Genomic DNA, 15,218 nt, shown 5'->3' on the forward strand with positions numbered 1-15,218 from the left:
AAATAAACCCAAGATCAATGGATGTTAGTTACAGGAAGGCAGCTTAATGTGAAGAACATTAACAGTAAATAGGTTCAACCAATGATTTAAAGAATATGGCTATAAGAAGTAATATGGCCTCAGGCCTGAGTTCCAATCCCAGTTCTGCTAATTAGTAGCATTGTGATCTTGTACAATTTACTTAACTACTCTAATCATCAGTTTCTTACCTGTAAAACAATAGTAATAAAATCTGCTTCCCATTGATGTCAGAATTACATGAAATTGTATCTGTAAAGCAGCACAGGACCTATAGTAGACGTTCATATATACAATACATATGATATATATACCATATACGATGGGGGTTTGGAGAGATGGTGGGGTTTCAGAGCTGACAGCCAAGAGAGAATTTTGAAGATGTTTTTGGTGCAAAAAGGTGATTTTATTAAAGCACAGGGACAGAACCCACAGGCAGAAAGAGCTGCACTGGGGTTATGAAGAGTAACTGCCTAAATACTGTGGAATTGGGGGAGATAAAGGCAAGACGAAGTTTCTTAAAGGGATTTCCAAGTGCTAAAGACTCACAGATTACTGGAGGACTGGCTATTGTCAAGCTAAAGTGTTTTTTTGTTTTTTGTTTTTTTACCCTCTAGTAAAGCATTATTAAAATAGTAGGGAGTTCCTGGAGATTAGGCTATTGATAAGATTACCTTCTTGTAATTTATTAAGATATTTGTAAACTGATAAAGACTCTATCAGTTTAACCATTTGTTTTCTGTCCTTTCCTTTGTTCTCAGGCATCCAGGAGTGCCTGCCATGTGTCACAAGTATCCCACCTGGGGAGGAGGATGTTGTTAGCTTGTCCTTTGTCCTCAATTTGCCTTATGCTCCTTCATCAATATATACAAATATAATTACAAACAAGTACTGGAAGGTACTGATATAGGTGAAAAAGTACAATACATTTTACTATGGAAATAAAAATTTTAATGGGGAGAGAATACAAAAAAGGGTAGTTTTATAACAAAAGCAATGTTGGAGCTGAATTTTGCAGACTGTCAGGAGTTTCCTTCCTTTGCAATAATAGTGCATAATATGTAATATTATGTAATAGTGCATAATATATTAAATAGTGTATTTAATATTAAATGGAACCAACAAGATTTGAGACCCAATAAAAATTCAAAACCAAAAACCAAAAAGGCTTAGTTTATTTTCTCAGTGGGATATTTGCTATTTGAATAGTGTTAAAAGATGTAAGAAACTACTCTTTAACTCTGAATAATTTTATTGAAGGAGTAAAAAAGAATAGGATTAGTTAAAATATAGACAGAATAAAATACAATTTCTGGTTTTTTTCCTGTGTAGTTGCTCTTCAGTTTTGGGATAACAAATTTTTGGTTTTTGGTTTTTATTTAGAATTTTTTAAAAAATGTTTATTTACTTTTGAGAGAGAAAGAGGACACAAGTAGGGAAGGGGCAGAGAGAGGGAGACACAGAATCTGAAGCAGTCTTCAGGCACTGAGTTGTCAGAGCAGAGCCCAATGCAGGCCTCAAACTCACTGTGAGATCATGACCTAAGCTGAAGTCAGACGCTTAACCATCTGAGGCACCCAGGAGTTCCTGGGATAATAGTTTTAAGGTAATTTTGACTCTTTCTGTATTTAAGAATATCCCTATATAAAGGGACCATCTTTATATTATATGGAAATCTAGAGTGAATTTCTTCAATTTTAAGCCAGGTCTTTGGTCTCCAAAGTTCATGCTCTTTCTTATAATACATAAAACAGAGCTCCCTACTAATAATGAACGTCTTCATGAAATGGCAGGAAGGTATGTTATACAGTTCCAAAGAGAGTATTAACTATACATTCCCTGATAATGAGGCCAGGAGACAGATTGCAGTCAAACACTATAACAGAGAATATTTCATTGAGAAGATGATATTTGAGCAAATACCTGAAGGAAAAGAGAAAACTATAACTTTGTATATCTTGGAGAATGTTTCAAGAAGGGATATTAGCGAGAGCAGAGGGCCCTAGTTAGGAGAATGCCTGGAACACTTAAATGGCAACCCACTGTAGGAAACAGGCAAATGATAATTCCTGAGAACATTTTATAATGATCACTCTGGCTGCTATGTTGAAAATGGACTAAATTTTGCCAAACACAGATGTGGAAAAAAGAGTTAATTCCTATCATAACAATCTAGGCAAGAGGAAATGTTCACTAGGATCAGCTTGATATGGATCAGCTTGATATGGAAAGCATGTGGAAAGAAGTGGCCAGCTGCAAATACATGTTGAATGTACAGGCAATGGGGAATGAATCTAGGATATGAAACAAAGAGAAGAATCAGCAATGTCTCCAATGTTTTTTGCCTGACCAAATAGAGAGATGGAGTTGCTATCAATTGAGATGGATAAAGCTGAAGGTAGAACACATTTGGGGCATAGGATTAGTAGTTTACTTGAACATATCAAGCATGAGATACTATTACCCAAGTGGAGACATTAAGGACAGTTGGATATACAAAGTCTGAGCTTGGGAAACACATTTGGTGATCATCAGCATAAAGATGGTATTCGAATCCATGAGACAAGATGAGATTATCAAGGAAGTGAAGATAAAAAAGATGATCAAAGACTGAGCCTTGGGTTTCTTCCACATTAGTCAATCTGGGAAACAGTAAGCATCGGCTGATGGGACTGAGAAAGAATGACCTATGAGCTACGAGGAAAACCAAGATATTGAGATATGAATATTATCAGGGAATGTATAGTTAATATTCTCTTTGTGAACCGTAATATGCCTTCCTGCCATTTCATGAAGATTTTCACTATTAGTAAGGAGCAATGGTTTATGTTTTATAAGAAAGAGCATGAACTATGGAGGCCAAAGACCTGGCTTAAAATAGAAGAAATTCGCCTCTAACCAACTCTATGAGCCTGGACAAGTTTAACCTTCCATTTTTCATCTGAAAAATACAAATAATAAACAGGTAAAATGTGTGCAAATAATAAATTTTATTTTTAGCATTTGATATAAAATAACCTATCCTTCAATTCCCCTGCCTACAATGAATAATTCTAATGGTTTATCATATTTCACTGTGTTTGCAGTAGTAGGAAATATCATATGGTTAATATGCTCTACAATTTCTCAGTACATGTTTAACTTCTAAAGGAACTGTGCTTTCTCTTTTTTATTTATCAGAAGAAAGTATTTTGGTTCTTTAACCCAAAGACTCGCATTTTTAGTTCTTACCTGTTCTGGCATAGTATAGTTTGCATAACTAGTAACAGGCCTTTCTCTTTTGGAAATCAACTTATTGTTGTGAAACATTCACAGACCTAGATTTCTAAATCCCTCAAAGTTTAATATTATGTTAACCTCCTGTAAATCATTGATTTTTAATAGCCTTAGAAGAGAACTTCCCCAGAAATTAAAACAAAGAACTAGTGGAATGAAATCTGAAATCTTCCTTTTATATCAACATCCCATGTTGTGGTGTGGTCCTGTTTAACATTCAATTAGTGGAATTCTAGATCCTAAAAAAGGTAATAGTCAAGCTAACTCCTTCCCTTCTCCCCTCTCTCAGCCTCCAGGGGCTATATCAAAAAACAAACAAACAAACAAACAAACCAAGGTATCTTTCCTTCAAATCTCATATGTTGGAGCTATACCCATCTTTTAATGTCAGACAATGATACCAGTCTATACAAAAAATTTCTCAACTCAATCAATTAGAAATATCTAATTTTCACCACTTTATAATTATTCTTGTAAGCTGATTTTCTTGGACAAATCTATTAGCTACTCAAGAATAGAGACTAAGGTTTATGCATACATTTGCCTTTTATCATTTAAACTTAGAAGTTACTCAAAACTTCTAAGGCTGGCTGTACTCAAAACTTCTGGGCTGACTCAACAAGAGCAGAATTTTCAGGTAGCATGGAATATTCACCAAGATAGACCACATTCCGGGCCATAAAACAAGCCTCGACAAATTTAAAATACTTGTAAGTTTTAGAGTATGTTCTCTGGACATAATGGAATCACCCTAGAAATCAATAACAGAAAGACAACTGAAGAATCTCTACACCAAGAAATGCCTAATAATCCATGGGTCAGGGAATAAGTCTCAAAAGAAATAAAATATAGAGAATGGAATGAAAATGAAAATATAAAATACCAAATATATGAGATGCCACTAAGGCCTTAAATCGACAGTCTGTTTTTACCTCAAAAAAAAAAAATATATATCCAAAACAAATGATAAATAATGAAAATAATAAAGATGCAAACAGAAATCAATACAATTAAAAATAGAAAACCAATAAAACAAGAAGCTGCTTCCTTGGGAAAGGTGACAGGCAGATACAATAAAATTGATAAAGCTGTACTTAGGCTGCCAAAGGAAAAAAAAATGCTAGCAAAGACATAAATTACCAATATCAAGAATGAGACAAGAGACATCACTATAAATCTTGTAGCATTAAGAAGATAATAAGAAAATACTACAAATAATTCTGCATTCATAAATTCAATTTAGAAGAAATGGACACATTTATCAAAAACCACAAACTACTAATGTCCAATAAAGATGAAACAGTCAACCTAAATAGTCCTATTATCTTTAAAAGAGTTGAATTTGTAATTTAAGCACTCTCCAAAACAAAAACAAAGAAACAGAACCAGATGTTTTACTGGAAATTTTTACTAAAAAATTAAAAAATCGACACCAATTTTATACAATCTCTTTCAGAATATAAAAGAGAACATTTTTTATAATTTTTTTAACGTTTATTTATTTTTGAGACAGAGAGAGACAGAGCATGAACAGGGGAGGGGCAGAGAGAGAGGGAGACACAGAATCTCAAACAGGGTCCAGGCTCTGAGTGGTCAGCACAGAGCCCGACGTGGGCTCAAACTCATGGACCGTGAGATCATGACCTGAGCCCAAGTCGGACGCTTAACCGACCAAGCCACCCAGGCGCCCCAACATTTTTTAACACATTGTACCAAACTAGTGTTAACAAGATACTAAAAATAGACAAGGAGAATACAAAACAAAAAGAAAGAATGGGGCGCTTCAGTGGCTCGGTTGGTTGAGCATCCATACACTCTTGATTTCGGCCAAGGTCAAGATCCCAGGGTCATGGGATGGAGCCACCCTCAGCCGTGGAGCTTAAGATTCTCTCTCTCTCCCTCTGCCATTCTCCCCTGCTCACACAGGGGAACAGTCTCCCTCTGTCTCTAAAACAAAAAATAAGAAAGAGAAAGAAAGGAAGGAAGCAAAACAAAAACAAACTACAGACTAATACATCTGATGAGGTTAGACACAAAAACTGTCAACAAAATATTAGAAAATTGAATTCAGCAATGTACAAAAAGAATCATCCATCATTACCAAGTGGAATCAACTCCAGGTATGAAATACCAGTGAAGCATTTGAAAAATCAATCAATTTTATACACTATATCAACACAATAAAAAAGAAATATCCGATGACTATATTAATTGGCACAGAAAAAAAATATTTTACAAAATTCAACATTAAACCATAATAAAAACTATAAGCACATTTGTAATAAAGTGGAATTGCCTTAACCTGATAGAGTATCTACTGAACTTTTGCTATCATCAATACAGAGGGTGAAAGACTGAATATGCTACCTTTAAGATTGGGATGCCTGCTCTCACTATTCTTATTAAATTGGAAGTTCTAGTCAGTGCAATAGGGTGAAAAAAAGAAACAAGGCAAACAGATTGGAAAGGAAGAAATAAAATTGTCCCCATTCCCATGTGATATGACTGCATTGAAACTCTGAAAGACTACAAAAAAAAAATGCTAAAACTATTAAATGAGATCAACAAGGTTGTAGGATTCAAGAGCAACATATAAATATCAATCACATTTTAATATACAAAAGCAAACATGTGGAAATCAGAATTTAAAACACAATACCACTTATAATTGCTCCAAAGAAAATTAAAGTCTTGGGTATAAATCTGATAAAACATACAAAGGACTGTATCCTAAAAATTACAAAATGTTGATGAAAGAAATAAAAGGAAAACTTCATGGATTCATGATTCATTGATTCGCAAATATAGATTGTAACACTCACCATTATAAAGACGTCAGTTCTCTCTAAATTATTTACAGCTTTAATGCAATCCTATAAAAAAATACATGTTGAAGACATACTTGATGATCAGGCACTTTATATACTGTACGTGTACACAGAGATAGGCAATTTATGTGTATTTACAGACATAAACTTTCATGATTTAATTCTATTAATGTCTTTAAAATTTCCTCCGTTGGTATGTTCTAAAAATTATTTAATTAACTTTTTGCTAGGTTGAAAGTGTTAACAAAACATCATTTGGCATTAAGCAGCCTATAGATTTTGACTTATTTCCAATGTACTGCATTTAAAAAAAATGTTATTTGACAATATTTTCAATGCATAGATTCTGAGATTCAGTTTTTTATCTAATAATAGTATAATTAACAGCAATGGGAGAGAGGTGGTGAGCCCTGAGTGTCTTTGGTTTTATTCCCAGCTTCTGATAATAAATCTTGAGGTCATCCTCATGTGCTTTTTTTCCACAGATGGTAAAACCATTTATTTTTAAATGTTTGGAATCACATCTTTCTCTACTGATCTTCAAAATTCACAGTGATTAGGGAATGGAGATCTTTGAAATAAAGTCCAAAAATCTGTCAGTTGCATTAAATAAAATCTAAATCTGACTTTTTAAGGACTACACCTTTCCACTCAAATAATGATTTACTTTTTTTTTTTCCTCTCTGTATCTGTATTTGGTGGAATTGAAAATATTATCAGCTTCTTGGCTTGAATGAAGGAATGGCTGACACTTACTTAATTCAATTTATTTTTATAAATGGTCTCAAAGTAAAATAATCAGACATTGAAGCCACATAGAAAAGTTATTATCATATTAAACTTATGTACATTCCTCATCTTCTTTAAAGGTCTGTGAGGTTGTTGCCTTGCCTGTGAGACCTCTCTGTTTCCAGACTAATGTTCCTTTTATGTCTCAGTATTGGAATACTCTCACATTCAAACCAGTTCAAGCAACAAAAAATTAATTTATTGTTTCATATAACTGAAAAGTTCAGGGACCAATTTAAGGTCTAGGAAAACTGAACCAAAAATACCATCAGAATTCTAGTTCTGCCCCTCAATTCTGCTTTCCTATGTGCTGGCTTCATCCTCGAAGAAATTCTTACCACAAAGCAGCCCCCCGAAAACTTCATATTTATACTCTACAGGACTGTAAGGCTAATGGAAAGAATGTTCTTCCTTCTAATAAATCCAGTTAAATTTCATGGATTGAATGATAAACCTGGTGTGAGTCAAGTGTTAATCCTTAGTCCATTTACTATAGGTGGGATATGTGGTGCTTGATTAGATGTCCACTGAAATTTACAAGGGGTGTGTGGCATTGGATTTTTTGCTTAATGGTAATCGAGAATTTATTACTAGAAAATAGGAAATAGGTTCTGGACTGGCATAAATGAGATATCCATTGCAGCCCTGGAAACAATACAGACCCAACATAAATGCCTTAGATGAAATAATCAAAGCAATTAAAGAATAAAAGTACAAAATGAATTAAAGAATGCTGTGGAGTTTATACTCAGAAAAGCATTACTGCAGTTCCAGTTCTGCCACTTTCAAACCATGAGGACATGAGTAAATGACATGAATTCTGTAACTTTTTTTTTTTTTTTTTTTTTTTTTGAGACAGAGAGAGACAGAGCATGAACGGGGGAGGGTCAGAGAGAGCAGGAGACACAGAATCAGAAGCAGGCTCCAGGCTCTGAGCCATCAGCCCAGAGCCCGACGCGGGGCTCGAACCCACGGACCGCGAGATCGTGACCTGAGCCGAAGTCGGACGCTTAACCGACTGAGCCACCCAGGCGCCCTGAATTCTGTAACTTTTTAAAAGGAATAAACAAAATGTGTATAATCCACTAATGGGATATTTAAGTATAGAGAAAAATACAAAAGCATTTAAAAAATAAAATTAATAAAACTGTTCAGCAGTTGTGTTGGAACGTAACCAAGATAATAAATTTTTTTTTCTAACGTTCATTTATTGTTAAGAGACAGAGAGAGACAGAGCATGAGCATGGGAGGGACAGACAGAGGAGGAGACACAGAATCCAAAGCAGGGTCCAGGCTCTGAGCTGTCAGCACAGAGCCCGAGGTGGGGCTCAAACTCACAAACCACGAGATCATAACTTGAGTTGAAGTTGGATGCTTAACCGACTGAGCCACCCAGGCACCCTGGAATGTAACCAAGATAATAAAATTAACCATAGTTTTATGTTTTAACAAATAGTTCAAGAATTAATTTAAAAAGACACATACCATCTAAAATAAAATAGTATCAAAATTATAAAGCATTGAAAAATAATGCCCATAAAAAAGAATAATGGCCTCTAAAATATGTGTAAGACTTTCATACAAAAGAAATATAAAAAATTCAAGTCAGGTTTATTAAGTTATAATTTGTATACAATAAGATCACCTTTTTCTGAATACAGTTCTGTAATTTTTAACAAATGCACACAGTCATTTGTTAGTGCGACTACTAACACAATTAAGATAGAGAACGTTTGCATCACCCCCGAAAATTCCCATATACTCCTTCATAGCCAATATACTTTCCCTGCATCTAGCCCCTGGCTATCACCATTTTTGTTCATTTGCTTTTAATGTCCTTATAGTTTTGGATTTTCCAGAACATCGTATTAATGGAATAATACAATTAGTGGATTTTTAAATCTGGCCTCTTTCACTTAGCATCGTGTATGCAATTGCATTCATCCCTGATGTTGCATGCATCAGTAATCTCTTCCATCTTATTGTTGAATAAAATCTCATTCCACAGTGTTCCACAGCTGGTTTTTCTATGTTACAGTCGATTGACATTTGAGCTGTTTCCAGTTTGGGGCAATTATTAATCACATTGCAATAAACTTTTCCACACAGCATTTTGTTGTTTTGTAAACATAGGTTTCAATTCTCTTGGGTAAATATCCAGGGGTGAGATTCCTAGGTCAAATGACAAGTGTTTAACTTTATAATAAATTACCAAACCGATTTTGAAAATGTCTGTGCCATTTTGCATTCCCACTGTTAATGTCTAAAACATTCCAATTCCTTCACACTCTTGCCAGCATTTGTTATTCTCAATTGTTTCTAGTTTTTGAAAGTTTTATTTTTAAAAAGTTTTATACTTTAAGTTTGATATTAATGTTTATCACCTATTTCAAATTAATCAATCTTTGTGTGGTGGAAAGTGGAATTGAGAAAGGTTTTGCATAAGAATATCTAAGAGTTTTAGCCCTATTTGCTTAAATGACTATTCTTTCCCAACTGAACTGCCTTAGCATTCTTGACGAAATTTAGTTAACTATATATTTGTAAGTCTATCTATGGACTCTTTCTTATCATTCTATGGGTCTATTCCACACTGGAATAGATTAAATAAATAGATAGTAATGATACAAAAATATGTACACAATTATACATAATTATATAAATATTTACTTTATTTTTTCATTTAATATTTATATAGCTTATAATGTTTATATAATTATACATAATTATTATATACATACCAAAAATAATAAAAATCCCTCTTAAGCATACATGGAGTATTTATAATTGTATTTTGTAACTACAAAGAAATTCTTGTAAAAACTTTCAAACACTTCACAGCAGACAAGACACATTCGGTGATCAAAAATAAGAAAAATTGAAACTTAAAGGGCTAAAAATTTGAATCAGGAACCTAGAAAAAAAACATACATTAAGCCTAAAGATCATAGATGAGAAACATAATAAAGATAAAAGCATAAATTAATAAAATAAAATTGTATAATATATCTTACATGAAGTATTACAGAGAATCAAAAAAAAAAAGGAAAGTGTGCAGCTAATTTTATGAGACTGGTAAAACTAAGATATCATATTCTATAAAGATGCATATTTAGTTAATAACAGTACAACATTGGCTGGAAGGATTTCATATGTATCAAATTTATCATGGTGGTTACTCTAGGAGAGACAGGGAAAGAGGTAAACCATACTGAGCTGGAGAACAAAAGAGATTTTTAATTTTATCTATAAGATCGTTTCTTTAATTAAAAAATATATGTGAGTTTGTGTGTGCATGAAACATTGATATTTACAATATCCTTCTAAGCATTTTCTGTGGTTTTAAATATTTTGAACCAAAACAGTAACTTTCTATGTTGCTTTAAGATCAAAATTAGCTAGTCATTGCAAAACTTGTCATAAAATGGCAAAGCACTAAATACTAGTAAGACATACAACCCTTCTTTGAACAACGTTTTAGGCAAATCATGTACCCATTTCTTATGAAGTACTGATTGATAAATAAATGCACTTTCAAAACTCTTCAATCTTTTCACTACTTATCATGTAATTGATAATTGTGAAGTGAATAACCAGTGACCAACTTACAAGTGCCCAGAAAGTATGACAATAACAAAGTAAGGGACCAGACGGAGGTGGGAGTGGCGATGTGGAGGTGTGCACGCCTTGCCAATGTTCCACTCCAAGTCAGCTCACTGTCGACGCTCAGTAAATGTTAAACAACAACAATAATAATGGGTACCATCTGCATGCCAAATTTAGAGTGGTAGAAACATACAGGATTGACAGCCCTAAAGGCCAGACTTCCCTCCCTGATTATTCCCAACATGTACAGCATTTGTCTTAGCTCAGTTAATAGCATAAATAGTCTCTCACTCAGGAAAAAAGCCACTGTTTTCTTTCACTCTACCCTCTCCATCATTGCTCATGCACCCTTCCAGAAACTTACCTGTCTCCAGTCTCTGCCCCTTATAACACATGCTGAACCTTGCTGTTGGTTGTTTACATGAAAAAATAAAAAAAGATAAAAATTCAAATCTAGTTGTATTAATTATGTGCTTAGAAAACCTCCAATCATGTTTCACTGTCTAAGAGAATAAAATCTTAATATTTTAGCTTCTATGCAAGGCTTCTTAATGTATTGCCTCAACTCATATTTCCAATGTAATAGCATGCTATGTCACTTGAAAACCTTCTCCTGCATCCTGTGCATAACACATACGAGGCTAATTGACGTTTCCCAAATAAAACATCCCATGCCTTTTTAAGTCTTCACACTCTTTCCTCATTGTGAAGTGATTTCCTTATCTCTCTGCCTGTCGGATTCCTACCCATTCTTCAAAGCTCAACTTGTCTTTTCCTTTGTGAGGGCATCACTGATCCTCCCAGGAGAATCTAATTTCTCTTTCATTTCCTTTTTAACACATCATTGGTGTCTTTCACACTGTATTATATCTGTGTTACCTTAATAATTATAGCTAAAATTCATTTATTTAAAAAAAAATTTAGGGGCGCCTGGGTGGCTCAGTCGGTTGGGTGGCCGACTTCGGCTCAGGTCATGATCTCGCTGTCCGTGAGTTCGAGCCCCGCGTCAGGCTCTGTGCTGACTGCGCAGAGCCTGGAGCCTGTTTCGGATTCTGTGTCTCCCTCTCTCTCTGACCCTCCCCCGTTCATGCTCTGTCTCTGTCTCAAAAATAAATAAACGTTAAAAAAAAAAATTAAAAAAAAAAAAATTTAAAGTTTATTTATTTATTTTGAGAGAGAGAGAGAGAGAGAGAGAGAGAGCGAGTGCCTGGGAGGGACAGAGAGGAAGGAAGAAAGAGAGAATCCCAAGCAGGCTCTTTACTATCAGCATGGGGCCTGATGTGGAGCTTGAACTCACAAACCGTGAGATCATGACCTGAGCTGAAACCAAGAGTCAAATGCTTAACCTGCTGAGCTGCCCAGGTACCCTTACAGCTAAAATTTATTAAACACTGTGCATCAGACATTTTTCTAAGTTCATTTTGTGATTACATTAAAATTATTATACTATTATATATTAACTCATATAATCTTCACAACAACCCAAGAAGAGTATTATTACCTATTCTATACGTGAGAGAAATAAAATACAGAGAAATCAACTAATTTGACCAGAGCTAGTAAGTGATATAGCTGGGATTCAAACTCTGGTAAGCTGCTTATCTTGCTACTAGATTGAGTTACTTTAGAGCAAGTGACTGCCTTATTTTCAATTTGCCAACCTTTTTTTTTTCATTTTATTTATTTATTTTGAGAGAGAGGGTACATGTACACATGCACACATGGGTGAGGGGCAGAGAGGGAGAGAATCCCAAGCAACTGTCAGCGTGCAGCCCAATGTGGGGTTTGGTCTCCTGAACCCTGAGATGAGATCATGACCTGAGCTGAAATCAAGAGTCAGAAGCTTAACCAACTGAGCTACCCAGGCGCCCCATCAATTCACCAGTTATCGCAATTAACTAACTTAATTGCAATAAACATTTTGCAATATATACCTGTATCAAATCATCACATCTATATACCTTAAACTTACATAATGTTATATGTCAATTATATCTCAATAATTTCTATCTTGATACCATTCCCCAACCTACATAAACATCTAATTCATCATAACAGAGCTTTATATAGCTAGTAAATAAACTATGGAAAGTAATAAGAAAAAAAGTTTCAATTGGTATCATTTGAAGACAATGATATTATTATTATTATTTTTTTTTTTTATTATTACAGTAGTCCTCCCTTATCCATGGGGGATATGTTCTAAGACTTCCAATGATGCCCTGAAACTGTAGATATTTTCAAACCCTGTATGTACTGTGTTTTTTCCTATACATACATACTATGATCCAGTTTAATTTGTAAATTAGGCACAGTAAGAGATCAACAACAATAGTTAATGATAAAGTAGAACAATTATAACAATATACTATAATAAAAGTTATGTGAATGTGGTCTTTCTCTCTTTCTGAAAATATCTTCTTTTACTGTACTTATGCTTCTCCTTGTGATGATGTGAGATGATAAAATGCCCTCATGATGACATGAAGTGAGGTGAGTGATGTAGGCACTGTGAGGTAGCATTAGACTACCAATGACCTTTTTAAAAAATTTATTTATTTTGAAAGAGTCAGAGAGAGAGAGAGAGGGAGAGAGAGAATCCCAAGCAAGCTCCATGCTGTCAACGCAGAGCCCGACGCGAGGCTCAAACCCACGAACCAGGAGATCATGACCTGAGACGAAATCAAGTGTTGGACAGACACTTAACCTATGGAGCCACACAGGTGCCCCTACCAGTGACCTTCTGATGATACTTTTAGACCACAGTTGACCACAGATAATGGATACTGTGATAAGCAAAGCCGTGGATAAAGAGGGACTACTGTGTCCAACTAATATTATTTCAACAAAGAAAAATTAAAACAGCTCTCAGGTCTCTATCCTTTCCTCTCCAGGAATGGAGACTAAACAGGCCTTGGAGTTCTTTAGTTCTAGGTTATCATCCCTACTAGGAGTAATTAATAACTATTCTGTTTCATGCCCTCAGACTGGAGGTGTAACCCTGAAGGCATTTTCAACATACACAAGCAGTGTTTTGGAAGGCTTAGATCAACTTATCCACAAGGAAACCCTAGGAATTGTACAAAGGGAGAATGTAATGGCTAAATGTTTCTGTCCACCCCACCCCCTGCCACCTGCCCTGCCAAATTTATACATTAAAATCCTAAACCCCAATGTGATGGTATTAGGAGGTGGAGCCTTTGGGAGATAGTTAGGTCATGAAGGTGGAGATGTCATGAATGTGATTATTGCTCTTGTAAGAAGGGACAGGAAAGCTTGTCCCCTCTCTCTCTGCACCATATGAGGAGACAGTCATCTGTAAACCAGGATGCATGCCTCACCAGACACTGGACCTGCCAGCATCTTGATCTTGGACTACCCAGCCTCCAAAACTGTGAGAAATAAACGTTTATTGTTCCAGCTACCCAGTCTATGGTGATTTGTTATAGCAGCCAGAGTTGACTGGAAAGAGTCACCTTGGAAACTGGCTGGATATGGTCTCTTTGAAAATGGATGGAAAATAACCACGTGAGTTCCTTTAAAGGCTATGCTCAAAGGACTTCAGCACTGGGGAAGGTTGAGGACCTCTATATACTATGAAGACACCAATCATAAAGGTCTTCTTTCACAACACAATGACTGAGAAACCAAGGAAAACAATGATACTGATGGAAATAACCAGACTCTTAAGGCTCCTCTACATGAACACAGTTGTTAGGACCATGTAAGTTCCAGAGAGGGCAAGGGGTCCACTAAAAATTGATAATCAACTTATTTCCAATCTTAAAAAGTTGGGAGTATACAGGAAATTATAATTTGATTTAGAAAAATAAGAAAATGCCATAGAACATTTAACACCTATTAGACTTAATGAGTGAATTGATTTATCAAACCACAGTTTGGAACCCATTTGTAAAATACTTGAAAGTTTATAGAGAATAGACAAAATTTTTGTCTTTTTTTTTGTTTTTTGTTTTTTTAATAAATCCTGAAATCTGTTGGCTTTCTCAATAAATCTATTGAGAAATAGTAGTGACAATGTGGCTAAATCCATCAAAACATTGATGAAGTCACATAATTTTATATAATAAGGAATTATAAAAAGTGAATAGAGTATCATTTTTCATTTTCTAAAAGAGCCAATCACACACGCACACAAAATGGAAGAATTTACAACTTTAAAAAAAATATCCCTATTTGTCTAAATCCTAATGTCATTAATTCCTTCTGCAGGAATAACATCACAGGAGTAAAAAGCTATATATGAAAAGATGTCCATCACAGTTTTATTCATAAATTCAAAAAGTTGGTAACCAAAATTATGTAATTCATTCAAATTGGGACATGATTTACAGAGCAAGGTGGCACTAAAAATGAATCACAAGTATTTTTTTTTTTTTTTTATCTTATTTATTTATTTATTTATTTATTTTTATTTTTTTTTCCAATATATGAAATTTATTGTCAAATTGGTTTCCATACAACACCCAGTGCTCATCCCAAAAGGTGCCCTCCTCAATACCCATCACCTACCCTTCCCTCCCTCCCACCCCCCTCAACCCTCAGTTTGTTCTCAGTTTTTAACAGTCTCTTATGCTTTGGCTCTCTCCCACTCTAACCTCTTTTTTTTTTTTTTTCCTTCCCCTCCCCCATGGGTTTCTGTTAAGTTTCTCAGTATCCACAGAAGAGTGAAACCATATG

The sequence above is a fragment of the Panthera onca genome, chromosome C2 (assembly GCF_046562875.1).
Source record: "Panthera onca isolate mPanOnc1 chromosome C2, mPanOnc1 haplotype 2, whole genome shotgun sequence".
NCBI classification, from domain to species: Eukaryota; Metazoa; Chordata; class Mammalia; order Carnivora; family Felidae; genus Panthera; species Panthera onca.